Source organism: Bacillus rossius, chromosome 17 (assembly GCF_032445375.1).
Source record: "Bacillus rossius redtenbacheri isolate Brsri chromosome 17, Brsri_v3, whole genome shotgun sequence".
NCBI classification, from domain to species: domain Eukaryota; kingdom Metazoa; phylum Arthropoda; class Insecta; order Phasmatodea; family Bacillidae; genus Bacillus; species Bacillus rossius.
In genome coordinates, this window is record NC_086344.1 from 22,468,523 (window position 1) to 22,490,916 (window position 22,394).

The 22,394-nt window shown below is 33.3% G+C and overlaps 2 protein-coding genes across 4 annotated transcripts in view; one reads left to right on the plus strand and one right to left on the minus strand.

Annotated features, from left to right (window-relative positions):
• Positions 1-22,394, plus strand: part of LOC134540544 (esterase E4-like) — a 761,050-nt gene that overhangs the window by 383,073 nt on the left and 355,583 nt on the right. The gene's annotated exons all lie outside the window — the stretch shown is intronic.
• LOC134540546 (prolactin-releasing peptide receptor-like) overlaps positions 1-22,394 on the minus strand; it is a 233,475-nt gene that overhangs the window by 97,886 nt on the left and 113,195 nt on the right. The window contains exon 2 of one of the 2 annotated variants that reach the window (XR_010076456.1): positions 5,530-5,598. The exons of the other annotated variant lie outside the window; for it this stretch is intronic. The gene's annotated coding sequence lies outside the window, so the exon portion shown is untranslated. The remainder of the gene's footprint in view (positions 1-5,529; positions 5,599-22,394) is intronic. 2 annotated transcript variants of the gene reach the window in all.

A 22,394-nucleotide genomic window follows, 5' to 3' on the forward strand; every position in this document is an offset into this window, starting at 1 on the left:
ATGGAATTTAAATATTGCAAGTGTAATGAAAAGTGCGACGTTTTTAAAATATGAGATGGCGGAAAGTCTTTATTAAAAATTTTAAATTTTAATTTAAATCTTTTCCAAATAAAATCGAATGAAATGTGCTTTTTTTTCAATATGGTGGGTGCAAATAAAATGTTTATGCTAGGGAGTGGAGATTCAGATGACAGAACTCAAAATGGTGGAATTCATAATGTCGGAAAAAATATTGCGGAATTCAAAAAGGCAGATCCCAAAATGGCTGGAGGAGTCAAGGTAAATGTCAAAGTTCATGTTCAAGGTCACACAAGATGTCCGCCGTGACGTAGGGTGGTCGGTCATTGACCTCCACCTCACACCTCCTCCAGACTCTGTGTCCGGACCGACCAATACAAACTACTACTGCTTACATCTCGAATCGATCGCAATTTTATTTTTGTTTCCGTTTATATTACGATGGATTTTAAATTGCAAGCTTAAAATTATCTTACAACACAATTACATACGTATAATTGAATTTCAAATAATTAAATACATAAATATGTAAATTTTTAATTTAATTTTTTTTTCTGCCTCTGCACAACTCTCATTCTGCAATCTTTATTAATTAAAGCCATGTTTTGTTGAGTTAAACCAGGCAATCACAGACAAGCGTATACCTGCTTGCAAAACCTGTTTAGTTCAATTGGAAAATAACCCAGATTATTGTATGTCCAGACTACAGGTAACCATTAACTGAGACAAATAATTTCTGTGAAGATTTCGAAGTGAGCACTAGTTTACATGCCTTATTAGAGCTTATTTTGCTTACTTTTGAGTTTGTTTTTCTATGTGTAACACTAATTTTACTGGCATTTAACTTAATCTCTACGGCATGGTTTCCGTTTGAATATTTCACCTATTCTCTATAAATTTCAAAGTCTTATCTCTGAATATTTTTATATATCCTATTTATCATCCACGATGAATAAATCACAAATTTTATTCTGCTGTTTGGGCTTAATCTAAAGGTAGACTTTACAATTGATAAATTAATGCTATAAGGCAATATATTAGAAACCTGGTGTTAAAAATAAAATTACTAGTAAAACGTTTGATCTTACTATTGACGCTAAAAATAGATGGATGTTTTTGCTTTCTTGTGTTTATGTTCTTTTGTTTGCTTTGTTCACCACATTTTAAAAATAAATATTTTTTGTACACAGAACGCAAAACTTGAAATCACTTTGCGACATCTGACGACTCACTTACGACAGTCAAATGTTTTCCAAGCACTCGACAAAGTGGATTTCTTCTTCACACACAGGAGAAGCAGTCTACCCCACGTTTTCCTTAGAGTACTTTCCTCGAATTTCCTTTTTTATTTTGTGGCACTTAAACTTCCTAGCCTTTTTTTACACTAGTACTTGGCTTTCTACTTTATTCCATTCCATCTACTTCTTTTTTAAAATAGAATTTGATAAAAACTTTATTTTTTATATCCTATGTGGAGGCAAAATTGTGTAGTGAATAGTGATAAAACCGAAATTACACCGAAATGGAAGATAATACACAGCGTAACTCACAAAATAAGACAAAATACTAAAATGAATTTACATAAATTAATCTAAATAACCTGGGTTTTATCACTTAAAAGTAAATTTTAATTCTTTAATCTTAATTTTTGGCCTTTATTAAGAAAATTTACAAGTTTTGGTACATTTTCAAGGATTCATATAGTTGGTTTTCTAGTATAATTTTCATTTGTACTAGAAAATTAAAAAGTAGATAAGGTTTTAGTTTAAAAAAAACTTATGATCTTAATAATTAAAAGGAGTTAAGTATCTGATATATCACAAGAAAGTGCATTAGGAAATTTAGCTTCTGACATTTCATTTTGTTTTCTTTAATTCACATTAATGTTGTTTTAATTATTATACATTAGTAGAATTTTAAAGGTTTAAATTCAAAACTTTCTGATTATCGAAAAATAAAAAATTCCTGTAATTAATAAAAAAATTGTTTCTCCTTCTAGGCCACTTTAAAAAACATGTAAATTAAGTAACTCCAGTAAATATGCCAAATTAAAATAGTGTTATACATGTATAAATGGCTTTAGTGACACAACATTCAATAAAATAATAATTATATCAAAAAAGGTTCATTTGTACAAAGAAGAGTCGTTGAAATTTAAAAAAAAATATATCTTAAATCTGAGCAGTAGTCGTAATACATTTTGGTTATGTTCATTAACAGAAAGACATTTTTAATATTATAGGATATAATATAGGATTATAACCTACTGCCATAACCGTTTAAATATTTTTGTATGAGTGTGATATTAGCCGGTTTTTTCATAAAATTGTTTTTTTTTTTTTTTTTTTTTTAGCTTTAATTCGTGCTTAATATTTCCATAAAGGCATACTCATTCATATAAGATTGTTTACACTGTAATTGTTTGATATAATGTAAAAAGCCGATAGCTAATAATTTGACGTTAGCACAGAATTAAATATTTACACTAGACCAATCTCGATTTGTTGAGCCACAAAATTAAATATTACAATGTACAAGGCAAACAATTTTTTTTGTAAATGGAACTGAAATAATCATGTAAAACTACAAAAATTGTTAATTTGAACTTTTAACAGAAAGAAACTCTATCTTTACAAAAATAATTGTTCGCAGTAATACTGGGTTCGGAGTCTTACCGCAGAATTTATGTTTTATTTCTCCCCAGTACCCCCATTAATTAAATTTTATTTCTTAACTGTTCCCTAAGTAGCTTTACACTATTAAATGCACCCAATATTAAATATAATAAAACAAAGTCAAATTTTTGAATATTTGATTGTCTGTTCCACGGTTTGAAAATTTATGGTTGTATTAAAGATTAGTCAAGATTTATATTATGTACTATTTTTCATACGTGTTACAAGAAATAATCATTTTTGTTTCCATACACGTATTTAATACATGCAAAATTTACCATAGCAATGTGTCGTACAAATTTATAATATTTTTCTGGTAGCATTACAATACAAAAAAATTCTGAACTGTTAAAATAGATCATTTGGAAACCAGTCGCCGAAAAATAGTTTGTTATATTTTTAAAAAAAAGATGTTTTAACATTGTACAACACATGCCTATGGTCATTTTTGCATGTATGAAATACTTTTTCGTGATAATACTTTATATGTTTTACGAAAATTGGTGCATAATTTTATATTTTAATTCATGTCTCATTCAAACATAATAGTTTAGAACCATGGAAAAAATAATCGAATATTCAATAGTACGAATTTATTTTGTTTTATTTGGCCTATTAATTTGCGCAGTTAAATACCGGGAAGCTATTCAGGGAACGGTTTAAAAATAACTTGAACTATTGCAGATAATGGGAAAACACACAGCATAAATGCCCAGGTAGGAATCAGAACCCAGTATCACTGCGAAAACATTTTTGAAGTGATGCAGTTGCTTTCATACAAATGTACTTATTCACAAATATCTTTAATTTAACATGAATATTTCTGTTCCATTTACAAAAAAAAAAATAGTTTACAATAAATCGATTTTTTTGTAAAAGTAAAAAAAAAAAAACTTTGTACAGGAATCTGTGGCCAATTTGTTGCCAAACTAAATGATGGGATATTAAAACTTTATGTATTATTTTCCTTACAATAAATGTGTGTAGAAGTTGTGCAGGTACAAAAAATACATAGGTACATGCGTTGCCGCATTATGGACGTTAAAGTTGAGTAGCCTAAGATGTACATCAAGTTCTGTCCCTTCCCGATTACACTCGAACAATTCACCTTCGGCCAATTTCGGGATTTGTTTTCTTTTTTTTTTTTTTTTGCGCAGGAAAAATTAATTCAAATATTAAAAGTGGTCGGTTAGGTTAGCTACATTAAAACACTTTAAAACACTATGGACGGTTAGTTAGGTTAGTATAGCTACATTAAAATAAACAGAGAAGTATAAATATATATAAATAAACCCGAGATTGGCCGAAGGTGAATTGTTCGGGTGTAATCGGGCAGGGACAGAACTTGTTGTACATCTTAGGCTTCCCGTTAAAGTTGAAACTTCACAGAGGAATGTAAAAGAATATAAAAGAATGTGTGCAAGTATGCAAGTTAGTGAATGTTTGAACGAGTGCGCAGCTATTCGAGCGGGCAAATGCGTAACTATGCAAGTGCGCAAGTATACAGATGCACCTACAGTCGAGATTTCTATCACGATAACGCGAAATCAAGCGCCGTAATTACCATCGTTTCACTTATAGTTGCAATCTGATGCGTTACCGTTTCGTGTACGCTTTGGTGTGAGAACCTTACCTGTCGAATTCGATCAACACGTCACGGATATAGAGTGTGACGTCCTTAGATTTCAGTGTGAATTTAAATTTGCTCTCTCTTTCTAATGCTCGATATCTGCTATTAGCATTTTTTTTTTCAGAAAAATGTTTTAGATAAAAGTTATAAGAATGAAAAATAAATCGTACGTTTTCGATGTTGTGCTTACGAAGAGTTTAGGATTTTTTTTTGTCCTCCGAACCTTGTTTTTCAACGCCTTTAAGTTATGATTGGTCGTATTCAAAACTTGTTCAGGCATAAGATTTTGGTATCACTCATACGAGTTATAGTACAATAAAAAAAATGTGATAATTTCCATATTATGGAAGTTAAAGCTATTTTTCTGTTTTACAAAAAACCTTCCACATTTCTACCCGTTTGGTCGGATATTTTTCCATTAACGAACTCCACCAATATTTTCAACTAGTAGATTTTATGTATCGGTTTGGAAGTGATTTGTGAAAATTTGCGACAGTTATCATGTCCACAAATGTGATATATATATATATATATATATATATATATATATATATATATATATACACATCAACTTTTGCTTTTACGATGGTTTTGGGGTCTATGGACCATAAAACTAAAAAAACATAAATTTTTTCTTTAAGACGCACCATGATAACGGCTACAGTAGGTATAATTTCTTTGAAATCTACTTGAAATATAACCGGCTCCAACAATTTTTTGACGTAACTTTTTTTTTCATATTATCAAATACTACAAATTTTGGCTCCGTTTGACCATGACACATAATTTATGAATTGGCTTGTTATTTACTGTGACCGATTGCTACCAATATGTAGTTTCTGCCGCGAAATAATCAATATTTTTTTGGGCTCGATATTTGTTTTTGAATGTAAACAACTGTAATAGCCTAATATTGTAATTTTTTTTTTGTTATGGTCTTGGAATGTTCAGAAGGAAGTAAGATTGAGAAATATATAAATTTTTTCACCTTATCCTATTGATCAGTAATTTACAAAATAAGCATTCATTTGAATGTTAACAAGCTGATTGTTGTCAGTCTAGCAACGGTAGGTGCCATTTTCTCTGCGCTGCAATCTAAGATTGATACAGACTATAGCTAGTTGAAACTGATTGGGCAGGGGCGTTGGGGGGAGGTGGTGTTGGGAAAGGGAGGTGAGGTCATAGAGCATCAATCCGATTAATCACCGGACGGTCACGCGCACTTGGCCAATCAATCAGCTTGTGTGTTCGGCCTCGGCCAATGGCGACAGCTTCCTGAAACAGAGCATCCGCAGGACAGAACGCATGTGCGTGATACCGGAGAGGCAGACAACAAGAGAAGCTAATGGAACTACAATTACAGTATAGGCATTAGTAGGGGCATGCAGATTTCGCGAAACAATTTCGAGACTAGATTAAAGTTAAAATACTATAGCATCGTCTGTGTTTCGTGATTGGGTGAGTTTCTCCCAGTTACATATCGATTGTGACAACACCAATCACAGTGATTCAGTGCGGAAGTTAAAGCGTCCTGAGTGGCTCGGTCAAATAAGGCAACGACTTCTCTCGCGGACGGCCGCCAATCGCAAGGAAGAAACCACAGGTGCAGGTATACCTTGTTGCAGTCTAATAAGTGTTCAGATCTTTTCGCGAAAAATGCCTGCCCCTAAGCATTAGCATTAGCTGCTTTGTAAACTGTACTGACGGAAATCGATAACTGTACACAGAATATTTCAAAATTGTGCAAAAATTTTTGATGATGTTTTTCCCAATACAAAAATGTTAATTCTGTTCGATGTGTAACGTCTTAGCCCTCGGTACACGGCATTTCGTGGAAGTAATTTCGTGAATGAAACGGAAGTGTGTAACCACGGTGCTGCCATCTTTGGTGGATGTTGCGAACAAAAGTTCACAAAGCCAAAGGGAAATTTTAGAGTAATAAATGTTTTATCAGGTCTAAAGCCGGGGTTATAATTTTTTTTTAAAGATTTTTCTTCACAGAGCTGTTTCATTACATATTTTAAAAACATTTTCTGCCAATATAGTGATTTGATAGTCGACTTAGGTGTTACGGCAGCGAATTCTATCGGTGGGTGCTGAAACTAAGTGCGATTCACGTTAAAAAAAATGTAGTTGAAAACACAGTTTGCGTATATTTATCACGCTCGGCTTTATTTTTAAAAATGATACGTTAATTTATGTGTCCGAATTTCTTATTATAAGCATATTTGCAACATGAGAACACGTGTATTTTTTTCGTTCCTGGTGATACTAAAAGACACACATTTTATTTTCCCATACAATTGTATCATAAGTTCATCACAAACACGTCTTACATTTCCTATGCATGTGTCTTTCCACTAAACGCAACTTTTGAGTAACAATACGCATCATGATAAATGTACCCATACATATGTATAGGTTATTTGCTGAGTCACTATTGGAAATAACATACATATTAGCTCTCCCAAAACTTTGTCGTTGAAAAAAAAAATTGTTTGTCCCTTGCAATATGAGTTTCAGACAAGAGGTATAGTAATATGTTTATATGATTTACAACAATATTCAATAATGAGTAGTCATCCCTTTCTAGCAAGGGCCAGTCGTATCAAATATTGTTTCAGACCAAAGTTTTGAATGATATTTTGAAGATTTGCCAAAAATAGAAGGGGACTGACTCTACGGGAGTCAACATATTTTTTTTTTTCAATCAACCCCCTTTTATTCCGAGCCCTTTTACTAATGGTTGGGGTTACCTAAAGAAATTTTTAGCTAATGTTTTAATGTTTTATTACAAGGCAGTATTACTCTTAACCTGTGAAAACGTTTTCACAATGAGTGAGTTTTAGCGAATTTTATCTTCGTAAATTAGGTTTCGTTAATTAGCGCATAAACTTTCAGGAATAATGTTGGAGTTTTAACGAAATGTTTAAAAACTCATCTTGGCTTTCAAGGCGTGAGCCACGTCTAAGTAGTAGATTGCACCGACTTTTCGCTCTACGTTGAATCAAGCATCTTCAGGGTTCAGAAATCAACTGAGAGTTAGAAGCTGGTGAGAAAGCCTTCCCCGCAGATTGGCTGACACCTGAGCCAATAGGAAGAGGTCTCTCGTGATTGGTCACCTTCAGAAGATCTCTTGGCAGTATACACGGTGCCTTACTACCTTCAAGCTTGCAGTTCATTTCTCATACCTGATGATGCCTTCATTACAGAAACAAGTGTTGTTACATTTACAAATATATTGTTTCTACTTTCACCAGCCCTCGCAGTAGTACAACAGAGTGTCGTGTAATGTCATTTTCTTGTAAAATTACAAGAGCAACGCATAGTTACAGGTAGTCGCAACAAGTCACAGCTGGTGCTGAAGTATAAACGTAAAAAAAACTGATTCTCGCACGAAACTATAACTAAAGCTTCCCAGAGGATAAAAAAAGCATGATTTTCAATCTAATTTTTTTTATCACTTATTCTTAACTGATCGTATATCCTATGTTTATAAGGTCTCTGCCCTCAACCTCTTCACGTGAAACAGCTTCCCTCGGTTCGAAGCCAACCAAAAACAATGACAGTTGTTAATAAATATTATTAAACACTTTTTTCTTAGATTCAAAACTTATACAACAAGATAGTGGCCAACAGCATACGATGCAAATCCAAGATGGCCGCAGTTACACGCCAGAATAACAACATCAATATATAAGATGTCATTTGTAATTTGGTTTACAGCTCTGTCTTGTAGTTTTACAAGTTATAACGTTGGCAATTGAGTTTCCAAAGAATTTTCCTTTGTAGAAGTATTTTTTTTTTCTGAAATGCAGAGCCTGAATATCAAAAATACAAAATAGGTTATTGGACAATGGTCACGGAAACCTGCAATCGTTTTTTAAAACTGGTTAAGACCACAACATAAGCATTTATCTTTTACCACTTGCAAGTTTAACGTAGTTAAGGGCGTATGTTCCGTTCTACGTTATTATTTTGTATTTACGGTCCAAAAGATTAAACTCTCCAACTTTTTGAATGGTTGTACTTTCATAAAATAAAAAAATTATATATCGCATACATTTCCCATAATTAGCTGGCAGTTTAAACGGTTTTTTTTTGTGCAGTTAGAATAAGGAGAATGAAATGGAATATAAAACTTGAAGTGTTTTAGGTCCAAAGACAACTTTACTGTATGCTATTGTGACATGGTTTAATTTATTCAGAAAAAAATATTTAATTTCACCTGGCCTTTGAAACTCATCAGAATTTTTATTACTTTAAAATGCTAAATAAAAATAAATAAAAATTCTGAAGGAATTTTTAACCATACCAACCAGTAACCACTAGCATTACCTTGAAACACAAAATCTTTCAGTTATTTATTTCTTTTGGATCTCCTTATCCTTTATGCATAAGAATGTTAAAAATTCTACTTTGCAAGCTAATTATGCAAAAAGTATGAACTATATATATTTTCCATTTTGTTGAAGTTTAGATACTCAAAACGTCTACACGTTTAACCGTGTTAAACGTAAAAAATAACGTGGAACGGGACATAAACCCTTAACGCAAAGATTCACAATATCTGGTTTTTTTTTTCATTTTCTTAATATAACTGTTAGTTAGGATTATTAATGTAAATTTAACGCTTTACCTTCCTTGCATTTGTTTGTTTCATTACTAATATTTTCAACGGATATATTTAGTGTAAACGAGTGTAAAATGCCACGCTAGAGATAATAATTACGAACAATTGCGCAACATGTTATACCCATTATAAAACACTTAGCGAATATATGTTGAACATATTTGTGACAATAACAAATGCAAAAATGTTATAGTCATTAGCAAATAGCAGTGACGATAAAATGGAAAGAAAAAAAGTTTACCATGAATGGTTCATACCCAAACTTAAAAAGGAACACGCGACTATAAAGGCGGACTATGACGTAGTTTCTACAAAGATGCGGTTATCTGGAAACCGAGTAGGGTTCTACATTTATTGACGTGATAACGTCTTATAAATCTATGGACGCCAGCTGCACGTACGAAAAAGCATTACTCATTGTCACGTTCCGCCTGAGCCGAGCGTGCAAGAACCGGCCAACCGCCGTGCGAGAAAATCTTCTATAATGTCAAACAGGTTGAGGCGGGCTTTTAAACTAATTGTTCGTGATTATATTTAAACAAATTATTTAAATTAAATTTGCAAAAAACTGTAAATAATATTTGAAAAATTAAAAAGTATGCAAGTTTTCATCGGTGTTTTCTTATGAAGTTATCACGTAAAATTATCGTCCGTAAACGGATTTTACAGAAAACCTCCTTTTTTTTAGTGCACTTTTAGATGAAAATTTCGTAAAATACTGTGATCTCTAAAACCCAGCACGTCTTTGCAAAAATTCTGCCAGTAGCATATTTAGAAAACATTTTTTTTGTCGGTGTTGGCAGTCATGCCGAGGACATTAAATATTTGGTCTGGCAATCTCGTCCTCCGCCATATTTCAAGATAGCGTAGACATGTGGACCAACGCAGGGTATTCGATGCATTCAGATGAGCAAAGAGGGAACTTGTTAGTCTTAGGGAGATTCCGAAGAGAGAGAAACTATTGCAGCAGTGACAATGATGTGATGCAAAAATATTTCTATCTGGTTTTTCGTGTCGTGGTCCCTAGAGACCCTGAAACTATTTTTTCAACTCTAAAGTTTACACGGAACTGCCGTAATTTTTGCGCAAACGCTCCAAATGCATAAAATACAAAGATGCAAGTTCTCTGAAGACTTCGGTGATTGGTAAAATCGGAACAAGAAGATTGAAATAGACACCGCCTTTTTTTTTTTTTTACTGAAATGTAACATTAGTTTAAATATTTTATACTCCCTAAGAGTAGAACTAAAAACCTAACATTTTTAAACAAATTTTCGATATCATTGATCAATAGTTTTAGGGGTTAAAAATTTTGGGGTTTAAGGACAAAATAAATGCATAGTTCCCTTAGTGCGCAGTGTAAAATCTATCCAAACTTATTCTTATCCTTCATTTTATCTTTTAAACTTTTTTCTTAACTTTTTTTTAAACAGCTGTTACTGCTATAAGTGGGATAAAAAAGGGTTTGAAGGGGAAAAAAAGTTTATATCCCCCTCAGTTGTTGAGAGACTGTTTTAGAGTACGACTCGGGAAAATCGAAGTATCAGTGACACTCAAGGTAGATTTCACAGTCCTATACGTACTCGAGCGAGTGTCATATTTCATTCAACAGCTCACTCACTGGTTGTTCGTTATTCGCCATTACTCTGACAGAAAATTTCTTGCTGCACTGAATGTAACTCTGGACAAACCTCAGAAGGAACCAAAATATAAATTTGTTTTAATTTTAGCCTGTAGCAAATTGAAACTTAAGATTTTGATCAGAAAAAATAGATGTTATATATCATATTAGTAGAATATTTAGGTAGCTGTGGATAGTGAAATATCGAAGACGAAGCAGCATATTTTTTAAAACCTACTTCCAAAGCCATAAAATTTCAAAAGTGCTGAAAAATGGATTCGAAATCAATATTACTTAAATTACCGATGTACTCCCATTCCAGTACGTAAATGAACGAAGTTGCCTCAATTGAGCCATTATTTAAAAAAAATCATTGAGATGTAACAAATTTTAAATCAAACTGTTTTTGTGTAGCATACATAACTATGCTTTAATCATTAACATATGTGTAAACAAGCTCAAGTATGCTATACGTATATGCAAAATTAAAAGTTTTTAAGTCTTTAGGGATTTATCTTTGTTTGAAAAAATGTTCGAAGGAAATTTTAACAAAATCATTGTTTAGCAAATTTATTTTCTTTCAATTTCAGTTTAAAACAAAAAAAAAATAACATGTTTAGTTATAGTCTGGATTATTTTCATAGATTTATGACTGTGTTTTAGAACGTTTTTATTAACACGCTTTCTTGCCTGTCGGTACAAATTTTTAAATCGATTTTAAACTAACACTCTGATGAGCTTGAGAGTTGAAACTTAAAACAAAGCTTATAACTGAATGACAATAAAAAAATAACAAGCTTTCTTTTCAGTTTGTTTGTTCGTTACAAATGTGTCTGCTTTTGTTAAGCAGACCCCCTTATTCGAGGTATTATACTACGATCAGAACAGTATAGTGTTGCGGGATGAATGACGTAGTATTCGCAAGCTGTGCCCATATCACGCATACAGGGCAAGGACAAATGTACGCCACACGGTCATATAGTAAGGTCAGATAAATTCCTATTCAATCCTTTGGCGAGATCTGTCTGCTTAGCCACTTTCTATAATTCAAGATGGCGGAATTTTCTAGAATTCAAGATAGCTGCCAAAGTAAAAAAAAAAATATATGGCCACCGTGACTTCACACTTCAAGATGACGACCGTAACGAAAAGTGCTACAGTGACGTCATTATTTTGAGATGGCCGCCGTGACGTCAGAAGTTGGTCAGCACCTCGCACCTCTAACCAAAACCAGTGCCTGGACATACAGTTACGTACTACTATGTACCAATTTGCGTAAGAAATACTCAATATTACCTCTAGAAACATATTTCATATATATCTTGGAAATGGTTTACAAAAGTACCTTTTGTAAAAGTACAGAATTTTTGTAGTATTCTTAAGAGTTTGTCATTGTTAAATTTTCGAACAAACTACATCTCCACTTTTTTTTTCTCTTTAACTTTTTTCCCCCCTCGACTCGAAAATATTTCAAATACTTAAAATTCGATGGTATCCGTGGGTTCGAGTATTCGAGTATTCGATCGGCCCACTCTCGCCAAAGACGCGAATATGATTCGAAGTGACGGTAAGGTGTTAACCTCAAAGCTGTGGGAGAGTAATCCATCCCCGCTGTCATCCGCTCGATAATGCAGGTAGAGATGCGAAAATATGTATCCGGCAAGGGTTTGCGAGGATATGACAAAATAATGGAATTTAGGAGCAAGTTCTCCCCCTCCCCCCCCACCCCACAATCTTAACTGCCTCGGTGAAGAACATATAAAATGAGGAAGAAAAAAGTGACGCAGGAGGCGGAGACGAAATTTATTCTTCTTGGAAGGGGGTAAAGTATGTGTCAAAGAGGTAAAGAAAAACAAGCGCGAAACTGTCAACACGTGTAAACACGTCAACAACGTCAGATACGCCCCTTTGACGGAAACCGGGCGGAAACTACGCGCATTTTTTTTATCATATTGAATTTTTTTTTATTTAATCTCACCAACCCCTTTACCTTTTTTTTTTTAACAGCACAGCAAAATTTGGGAGACTAATACCTACTGCCATATACGGAACGCTATATAATCCTTCGTGTATATAATATTACCTGAAATGAAATCACACGGCTTAGCTTTGAACTGCAACACAGTCAATGTTTTTTTTTTTAATTATTATTTGTCTTTCATTTCCCGCGAGCTTTTATCACGGCTTTATCACACGTTGGGGAAGGGAGGGAGGGGCGTAGAGAGATTTTCTGTTTTCAATGCGGCTTTGAAATGGCTACGCAAGCTGCACAGCATCTGAAGGCGATGAACGCAACACCGCAGCACTGAATAGCTTATTATTAGAGTCCCGGAAATTTCGCGGATTCCTCTGGCCTCAGGATAGAATTCAAAGTTATAGGTGTGCTCGACCCATGTTTACTTTACCATTGGTTGATTTCTTAGCGAGAACATTTTTATCCTTGTTATTTGGTACTACCTGATTCGCTTACTTCTCTCCTAGCTGGTCATCGTTGGCTCACGGTCGTAGAGGGGCGTGTTTAGATAACTGCGGTCCAATCATGAACACAGTGCGACAGTGTGGAGGTTTTTATTCTAGCTTGCGACTAAATGAATCCGCGAAATTTCCGTGGCTCTACTTATTATAGTAATCCCACGATTTGCGTTAGCAATCATCACGAAAGTAGGGACGAAATTTAATTTTTACAAGAAAACTATACATCTCGCAAAAATGCATGTTTTAAACAAGTAGCATCTTAAATAATTATGCTTTTATAAATTCGTTTTTTTTCTCTTATCGTGACATACATTTTATACATAATGTAACACCATCATCAAACAAATCAATATAAAATTTTCAACAATTATTTTTTATTCAATTTTAATTTAGCTACAAATGTTTTATTTATTTTTATGAAGAAGCAATGTTGTATGTAGTTAGTTACAACGTAATCTTCTTAAATACACCAACAAAACAATGTGAAATTTTTTCAACAAATAGAAGAAAAGAGTTAGTTTTAAAAAAGAAAAAGTAATATAGGAAAGTATTTCAGAGCTCAGGCTATGGTAAGTGGTGACCGTGGTGCCGACCGCCATCTTGGATTCTGACGAGAAAAAAAATTGCAAACTGAAGTGAAAGATTTTTGAGATATTTCCAAACGTATCAGAGGTTATCTTGCCAAAATTTATTCAATGGAAAAATTTTGAAAGCCATATTTCGTAAAACGTATCCTACATCCTACAAAATTAACTACATAAAACAGTTTAAGACTTAATTAAATCGGTGTGGTGGGATCTCAAGACATGATATATATGGATATAATATATCAAGTATCATACGTGTCCAACGATATATATATCGTTGGATACGTATGACACTTATTTACTGCTTGTTCTGCAGCGAACAGAGAAATTACTTCAATCTATCTCTCTCTTCCTCTCTCTCTCTCTTTGTGTATCTGTCTGTCTAGGCAGCAAGCAAGTCTAAATAAAACATGTAGAATGCATATATATGGCAAGGAGAACAGTATTTCATGTTACAAATTTCCTTGCTCTTTGGTATACAGAAGGAGAATGGGCGAGATGCTTCTGATATACAGAAACGAGATAGCCGGTAGAGTAAGTGGAGGCAATGATTCATCAGAATGTAACAAATAGTCCAAAGTTCTGGCATGAGGAAGTGGATGGGGGAGAAGGTAATGGGGCTTCTGGGTCGCTCTATGAGGTAATATTGAGTGCCCCACTCCCCTACTTTGGTAAACATTGGTAAATCGACGCTACAGTGCTGCATTTTTCGTTATACTGGAAACGACAAACAGTTTTCTTTAAATTTTATTTAAATTGAATTAGAGTCGTGAAAATTTGAAAATCCACTGCGCTTATGTATAATATATTATATAGCAAAAATAAAAATTTTAATTCCTTCTTGGAAAATGCAGTGCCAGAGAGAGGAAAGGGGCTAAATCATAATTGACTATATAAACTTCCAGTTTCAAAAGGAAAAAAATAACTCATGATAATAAAATTTGAAAACCGACTTTTATGGCCGAGGCAGTTTGGACGGTATTTTGTTCATATCACGATTTATATTTTTGAAGAACTGGTAATCATTGTTCGTTTGGATTTGAAAAATATTACGTTGAAGAGCACTAGGATTTATCTCATTAAATATGCTACCGTTATTTGTGCTTGAGGAATTAAAATTTTCTGTAGTAAACATAGTCCGTTTTCTGATGTGTTTGTTTGTAGCGGCTTTATAACTACACACCATAATGTTAAATTCACGTAATATTTAATGTATTACATATTTATTTTTAAAATGGCTTTAGAAATCAAGTAATTTGGTAGCTACCAAAAAAGTCAAGTTCTTCCTTACCCAAAATCTTACTGTTTGGGTAAGAGATTTAAAAAATATTTTCGCACCATGGTGAGAAAAGCTATCTTTAAATGGGAAATTATTTTTGAGTCACCTTAGCAGACATACAAATTATGTAAATGTCTGAAGTCGGTGAATCGTGTTTCATAAAATTATTTAAGATAAGTTTTATTTAATTATATTTTTCTATAAGTAATACTTTTGTTAGACCTGCATATAAAAAAAATTGCAGCTTCAGAGCTTAAGGGCTCCGCCTACCCTAACTAAAGAATTATTTCACTGTCACAAAAAAAACGTAATATTGTAATTTACCAAAAAAAAATGATTGTAACTGCCACAATTTTTTTTTTATTTTCTGTAAATTTAAACTGAATGATAATTTTTTTGTAGTACTTTTGAACTTATTTCGTTTTAGTTTTATTTGCGGCATCGAATTTCCAGCCAGAATCGACGCTGTTTCAACGACGTGGTTTGCCAGAGTGAGAACAGATGGGTTTTCTCTCGACTTGAGGCATTTTCGGCTGCCTCTGGAGGAACATTAGAACGTTGAGCTGCATTTAAAGTACTTCTGGGAATTTCCTTTGTGGGGAAAAAAAAAAAGATAAATGCCTCCAAAAACGCCACACCGTTACAAAACATTTCCGTGAAAATACAAGGGAAATCTCGGCTTATACGTATACGTATAGGTAGAGACCTGCAAAATTCGCGGATTCATTCGGTGATAGGCTAGAATTCAAACACATATACCTCTTAGATAATTTTGCTATTGGCTTACTGTTCATCTGGACGAATCTCAACCAGTTATAAACCCTCAACCAAAGAAGGATCGAATCACAGACAAACCAGCTGAGACGACTTACAAGTCGGCAGCCAATGAACTTGCGTTATTTTCCCGAGTCTACAGGGGTATGTGCAGTCTATCCTGAAGGCCGTCGAAACCGCGAATTTTGCAGGTCTCTACGTTAGGCCTATGTAGGGACCGGAAAAATTCGCGGATCCATTGACCTCTAGGATAGGCTCCATTATCCTCTGCATTTCTCAAGTAAACACGCGTGTTCATTGGTTACTAAATTGTGAGTCGTCTTCACTGGGTAGCTTGTGATTTCGACGCTTCTTTGGTCGATAGTATCTCATTGGCCCAGAGAGCTCCAGTTAAACCGCGAGCCAATAGCAGAACCAGCAGAATTGTACACATGTTTGAATTTCAGCCTATCACGAAATGAATCCGCGAATTTTTCCGGTCTCTACGTATATGTATACGTATACATGTATGCCTGCGTGTGACTTCTTGAGAGCTCTGTGAACAGGGATTCAAGTATGCAAATATGCAAGTAAAAAAACATTATTTTGTGTATCTCGCGTGCTTGCAGGTAAATATTCATAGCCATTTGTAAGAGCTTGGGGTATGTTGTATTTGATGAAACAATCAGAACTCGTTAGATAAATTTCACTTAATATTTTGCCCAGTTTAAGAAATTAAATAAACAAAACAATTTAATATCCAAGCAGGTTTACAAAATCGCTTTCACAAATGCATGCACATATAATTATTGTAACAGGTGTAACAAACGTAGAAAGTTAAGTAGATTACATGTGTTATTAATTAAGGGGGATTAAGCCTCTCAATCTTGCAAATTCGAATATTTTGATACCGCTTGCGTTAAAGTTTCCGTGCTAAATTTTCTTTGGCTGATATGGTATTGGTAGAGACCTGCAAAATTCGCGGATTCATTGACCTCTAGTATAGACTCCACAGTCCTTTAAATACTCGTGGAAATGACACCTGTTCATTGGCTACTGACGAGTGAGACGTCTCAAGTAGGCTGTCCGTAATTCGGCACTTTCTTGGTTTAGTGTTTCCCATTGGCTCACAGGTCCCCGGATAAAATGTGGGCCAATCACACAAGCGGTACGAAGGTATAGTTGTTTTGATGCTAGCCTATCGCGAAATGAATCCGCGAATTTTGCATGTCTCTAGGTATTGGACTTAGCTTTTGGCTACTTTTTGAATTAAAGAATTGTGATCTGGTGTGATTATAATAATAGTTGTAATCGCCAAGTGAAATAATAAGTTTTTTTTTCCTAGCGGCGCTTACAAACTAGATCCTGTTAGTGAACATGTTTTTGCAACGAAGTGTAGAAATGATTTATGTCTTGAAATGCCAAAAATTCTGATAAATCGTTCAAAATTACGATTATAAAATTATATGGGAAAATCCAAGTTGGTTGCCTATTCCCCCATTTTCAAATTAAAAATGGTCAAATATTTAATTTAATTACCAAAAAAAATATGAGATTAAAAACATTTGCTGACTAATACCACCTTTAGAGGTCAAATATAAAACACGTCCGCTCTGTATAATAGAACTATGAGGGTAGCAAGTGTGTAACTGGATTTTGTGATAAAGCTTTAACGTTCAAACATTTCTGTAAAATTTATGCCTTCACAAGGTCGCTTCGTCTTTTCTCGTCAACTTCCTTACAAAATTTCTGTCATTCAAAGGGACTTTGCTTGAATTGTGTGCAAAACATATTTTTTCTTCACCTTTCTAAAGCGACAAGAACTATGGAAAATTTCCCATAGAACTTAGGGGGGTAATATTCTAAATAATTATTATTTGAATATTTCGTATTTTGCAGGTGGTTTTAATAAATTCATAGTGCAACCATACTTAATTGTTTATATAATGTTTTTTTCCACTAAACTAGTCCATATTTGGTTTTTTTTTATAAAATTAAAGGCAAAATTTTATCTGACCTAGCATGTACTGAGGGCATGAAATCATGTTTTATACACTTTTAAATTAAAAGTTCGTGTGTAGCCTTCATCTTGAAACTATTTATTTGTAGTGTATCTTTGATTTAACGAATTAAAATTAGTTTTTTTTCAAAACCATGTGAGGGTTTGGGTAAAACCTAAATTTTATTAATTTAATGAAAGATTTAATAAAAATGAGTAGTTTCATGACTGTCTTCATAGTAAGGTCAATCCAAATCTATACACACCTCATGACTTTTTTAATACATGCTATGATTGACATACATTTTGGCCTTTAAATTCATAAAAACCATAAATAAGGGCTTAGTTGGTAGACAAAAGAAAACATTTACAAAAAATTAAATATGGTTAGTAATATTAACTTATTTATAATACCTAATGTACAAAACACCAAATAATAAAAGAAAAAAAAAATAAGATGCTACCCCTTCAAAACTATTATTCTCCCCGTATATTTCATGAAAGTGGTGTTTTAGATTTTTCTCTTGATTTTTTTGACGGTGTGCAATCCATTGTTTTAAGGGTGGGGTTAAGAGATGCCGAGTTAAGTTGGAATTCTGAATGAGCGATGTTCATCTCTGGAGGCTCTGCTAGAGCGCTAAGGGGATCCCTTAACAACCCATTCCTCTCTCCCCTATCCTCCCAAGAAAAAAAATGGGAGATTTCTAAGCCCAAAGCTTTTACCGCTTCCACCCCGGATTCCTCCCTTTCCAGAAGAGTAACATCGGTTACCGCGAGTAGACGTGATAAAAAAAACCTGTAATAATTCAGTAGGAATCCTGTGGGATAAGTGGCCGGGAAAGATAAGATTTTCTTGGAAAAATCTTTCCTAAGGGCGTGTATTTTACGCGAAAAGTTTTCGACGCTAGAGGTGCCTTCAAACACTGCAGCCGCAGTATGTGTTCGTGGTCAGATTATTTTCTTTCAGATGCATGACCACTGTCGGCACACAGCGATTCTGCGCTGAAGAAAACATGTCCCCGATTGCCTAGACGAAATAAGGCAATGAAATGGCTTCTCTTGCAGATGCCTGCCAATTTAAAAGGAAGAAACCACTTGTGTGAGTGTACATTCACATATGTACTTTCTTATTGTCTTTCATCAGCTAAATATGACCGTTCCTACTTTAACTCGAACAGTGAGAAAACAAATATTGCAATCCGGAAGGTCGTTAATACACTGGAAAATAATGTCAATTAAACATTTATTTATTTCAATCGTAATAGTAGGATAATGTTACAGTGGATAGCAGATTAAAATAAATCGAAATACTTTCGCGAAATACGATATTTAATTAAAAGTTCTGAATTCCTTCAATTTTTTTTCTGAATGTTGACTTCAGTGGCAAAGCGATTAACGTTGTTTAATTCAAAACCTGACATTTTCGTTCCAAATCAATATATTAAAATTGGTGATTTTATTAGTAGTAAATTAATGGTCCAATTTTTTAAGCTTCCTGATATTAGACGGGAACATAAAATATATATTGAATAAAAAAATATATAAATTTAAAGTGGCAGCCTGTGGTATTCTGTTACTCATATTTTTTTGTGTACAAATTATTTATACAAAAACCTAGACAAAATCTAACAAATAAAACATTTATTTTGCCTCTCTGTCTGTACAAAATTATTTTACTTAAAAACTACTGACGTTACAGGATTAATTTTTAAGTCTATATGTTCTGTGATACTTCAAACTACTTCATAGTTATTGGGATACTTATATACTAAAAATCTAACAGAATTTATCGTTACTTTTACCGTTCGTTAATTAAAATAACAGACAAATGGCCTTTTGTTTGCAAGTTTTATAAATACATCCCGTTAAATAATTGAGGTCATTGTTAATTATTATAAAGTGTTTTGAAAAATTAGTTTTACGTTCTTAAAATAAATTCAGTATTATTTTCAATTTGGGCCACTCTTAAAAATTCCCTTCTTTAATTTTCTAAGAACACTATTTTGAATTTATTCAGGGATATTCGTAAATTTGCGGGTACTACATTTATTGAATTTCAACATGAATCCAAGAAAATAATCTTGCTATATTTGCAAAGCATTCACAGAATTGTTGATACTCCTGCAAAAAAAAAATTTATATCTAGTACGAGTGTGTTACCTTATAACGAGAACGTGTAAGTAGAAAGGCAGCGTAATTTCTACACTGCTATAAATTACAGTAAATTTACAGAAATTTTATTGAATAATCGAGGTAACCGGATCTTCGTAGTTAAAATTTGAATTTTATCGTTGTTTTTTTTTGTCAAAGAAATAGGTGTGCTTGCAAGTATACCTTTAAAGGTTTTTTTTTTTTTTTTGTAGTTCTGCTGAGACACTAAGATTATACTTTTTGATTCATGCCAAAAGTAAGTGAACTTAGCACCCGCACTGGATGGCTGTGCTGATATTAGACATGTACCTGAAACTCCTGGAAGAAACCCAGCCAACAGCGAAACTTCGACAACGATACAAAGTTTGAACACACATCTGGTCTGTAATTTTTTTTTTTTTTTTGCGAAAAGTACATAGTCCTAGTCTTACCATATTTCTTACCCAATATCCCTCTTCTGTAAGATTGCGTAATGTAATATGCGATAAGCTCGTTTTCAAAAAGACACTAAAAATAAATATTTATTTATTTTCAAAATAGTGGTTAAGGACTGAAAATAAATTTAACACGATCTTTTTGTTTGTTAATTTGTTACATCAAAAAAAAACCTATCAAAATTACTTTTATGAAATTTTTTCGTGATGATAATATACGTCGTTGAGTTATTTTTAGGGCACTTTTCGTTCCAATACCTAAGTTATATTGTTTCTGGTAGACATGCACCTTTTTTTTTTACTCCAATCGTCATAAAACTACTCAAAAGACTTCCAAAACTTCACGCGAATGGAGTCACATGCACAGCTAACATCACATAAAAATTAAGTTTTGGATCCCAGTGAACTTCTAATCAGGCTCTAGTAAATCATGCGATATGAAAAGTTTAGTATGTGCAAACTAAACTCTTAAAATATTAAATCAGTTTATTGTATAATTGTTTTAAAATATATTTATTTTTACTTAATGTCAGTCGTTGGTACACCTGACTATTGTAATTAATTGTTTAATGTTAAATCATTATTTGAGAGGGGGTGGAAGGTTGTTGGCATGTACATAGTATTAGCCTAAATACACGTTATTTAATATATTGTAGCATATTAGCAATATCAAAGTTTTGCTGTTGCTTACGAACGATTTTGTTGATAGTAAAAAACGTGTATGGTTGTCAATCCATAATATTTCGTAATAGCCTATGTGTAAATTTGTGGTATTACTAAAACCATTGACCTCAGAATGGGAAGCTTTTTACTCTAACCACTTCACAAACGAGGTTTGTGAGGAATAAATAATGTAGTGATCACACATTGGGGTGTAATTCACAAATTTTATCGTTATTATTTTTTCACTCTCGCCTATTTCGTAGCCACAAGTCAATTTATTTCGTGTTCAGTAATTAATTAAAAGTGTTGGGAAAGCGTTGTGTGGAACTAACGTAAATTAAATTAAATATAAGCACGTGTGTATGTATATTTTTTTGTACAGGGTGAAATCCAATGTAAACGGAAAACCTGAAAATGTCAGGATATTTATTTTCCAATTTTCTGTGGCCATGCTGGTATTTTGTGTTTCGATGAAATGTGTGGAACAAACAGCCTTTTTTTTTTTTGGTGAAAATTGCGGAATTATTTTATTTCTAATTGATGGCAATTTTCAATATCATTTTATGTATAAATCGTTCATTTCCGTTCTACTGGGAAACACACAAATTAACCCATATCTATAATTCATCTAGGTATATGACATTAGCAATTGACATTATTCATTAGCAAGTTTTTTACAGACATCTAGACATCTTGTGGTCGTATTTCAGGCATCAAGATATAACTAACGCCCTAAAGGGATTCAAATAACAAGAACACAAATATTTAAATATTTGGCCACGTTATGGCATAAAGAGAATTAAAACAGGTTGTTATCGATTTTTATATGAAATATTTTATCTGCAGCAAATTTAATTAATTTTGTAAATGCATTAAACATTATTAATTTCTGCATTTTCATTTATATCACATGATAAAAAGGGTTGAAGTTATTTGCAGCAGCATAATAATTTATTGTTAAATATTTTTCCTATAAAATTATTTGTATTAAATCTAGTAATTTAGAGTACTTTCCAATATCGTTGGTCAAATTATCTTGTAGTGTTATACCAACGCTGAAAACATCGCTAGCGTATCTATTTATATTTAACAAGTAAGATGATTTGAATTTACATACAATTTGGTATATAGATATAATTATAATTAGAGACTGGAAAAATTCGCGCTTTTGATGTCCTCTAGGATACACAACACAATCCCATACACATTCGGGCAAATTCCACCTGCTCATTGGCTACTGACTCGTGACACCTGTCAACTGGGACGCTTTCGATTCGATACTTTTTTGGTGGAACGTTTTTCATTGGCTCGAGACCTTCAGATTAACTGTGAGCCAATCAGAGAAGCAATATAAAGATACAGTTGTTTGGATTCTATCATATCGTGAAATGTATCCGCGAATTTTTCCGGTCTCTAATTATAATATATTTAGAATGTTTGATGGAATACGTAAATTAGAATCTTACTCAGTGGAAG